The sequence below is a fragment of the Lucilia cuprina genome, chromosome 3 (assembly GCF_022045245.1).
Source record: "Lucilia cuprina isolate Lc7/37 chromosome 3, ASM2204524v1, whole genome shotgun sequence".
NCBI classification, from domain to species: domain Eukaryota; kingdom Metazoa; phylum Arthropoda; class Insecta; order Diptera; family Calliphoridae; genus Lucilia; species Lucilia cuprina.
This window is the reverse complement of record NC_060951.1, coordinates 40384826-40386308: the sequence shown is the minus strand read 5'-3', so window position 1 is coordinate 40386308 and position 1483 is coordinate 40384826.

Sequence of the window (1483 nt, the reverse complement as noted above, 5' to 3'; positions counted from 1 at the left end):
AAGCGAATTCTGTGATCACTTCTATTTCCTATTAAAAATCGATTTTTTGAGTGAAAACACAAAAGTCCATTTTTCTCGGAAACTATAAGAGATAGGTCCAAAACAAGCTAATTCTGTGATCACTTCTATTTCGTATTAAAAATCGATTTTTTGAGTGAAAACACAAAAGTCCGTTTTTCTCGGAAACTATAATAGATAGTGCCAAAACAAGCATAATCTGTGATCACTTCTATTTCCTATTAAAAATCGATTTTTTGAGTGAAAACACAAAAGTCCGTTTTTCTCGGAAACTATAAGAGATAGGGCCAAAACAAGCGAATTCTGTGATCAATTATATTTCGTATTAAAAATCGATTTTCTGAGTGAAAACACAAAAGTCCGTTTTTCTCGGAAACTATAAGAGATAGGGCCAAAACAAGCGAATTCTGTGATCACTTCGATTTTTTATAAGAGATAGGGCCAAAACAAGTGAATTCTGTGATCACTTCTATTTCGTATTAAAAATCGATTTTTTGAGTGAAAACACAAAAGTCCGTTTTTCTCGGAAACTATAAGAGATAGGGTCAAAACAAGCAAAAATCGATTTTTTGAGTGAAAACACAAAAGTCCGTTTTTCTCGGAAACTATAAGAAATAGGGCCAAAACAAGCGAATTCTGTGATCACTTCTATTTCCTCTTAAAAATCGATTTTTTGAGTGAAAACACAAAAGTCCGTTTTTCTCGGAAACTATAAGAGATAGGGTCAAAACAAGCGAATTCTGTGATCACTTCTGTTTCCTATTAAAAATTGATTTTTTGAGTGAAAACACAAAAGTCTGTTTATCTCGGAAACTATAAGAGATAGGGCCAAAACAAGCGAATTCTGTGATCACTTCTGTTTCCTATTAAAAATCGATTTTTTGAGTAAAAACACAAAAGTCGATTTTTCTCGGAAACTATAAGAGATAGGGCCAAAACAAGCGAATTCTGTGATCACTTCTATTTCCTATTAAAAGTCGATTTTTTGAGTGAAAACACAAAAGTCCGTTTTTCTCGGAAACTATAAGAGATAGGGCCAAAACAAGCGAATTCTGTGATCACTTACATATCCTATTATAAATCGATTTTTAGAGTGAAAACACAAAAGTCCGTTTTTCTTGGAAACTATAAGAGATAGGCCAAAACAAGCGAATTCTGTGATTACTTCTGTTTCCTATTAAAAATCGATTTTTTGAGTGAAAACACAAAAGTCCGTTTTTCTTGGAAACTATAAGAGATAGGGCCAAAACAAGCGTAATCTGTGATCACTTCTGATTCCTATTAAAAATCGATTTTTTGAGTGAAAACACAAAAGTCCATTTTTCTCGGAAACTATAAGAGATAGGGCGAAAACAATCGAATTCTGTGATCACTTCTATTTCTTATTAAAAATCCATTTTTTGAGTAAAAACACAAAAGTCCATTTTTCTCGGAAACTATAAGAGATAGGGCCAAAACAAGCGAA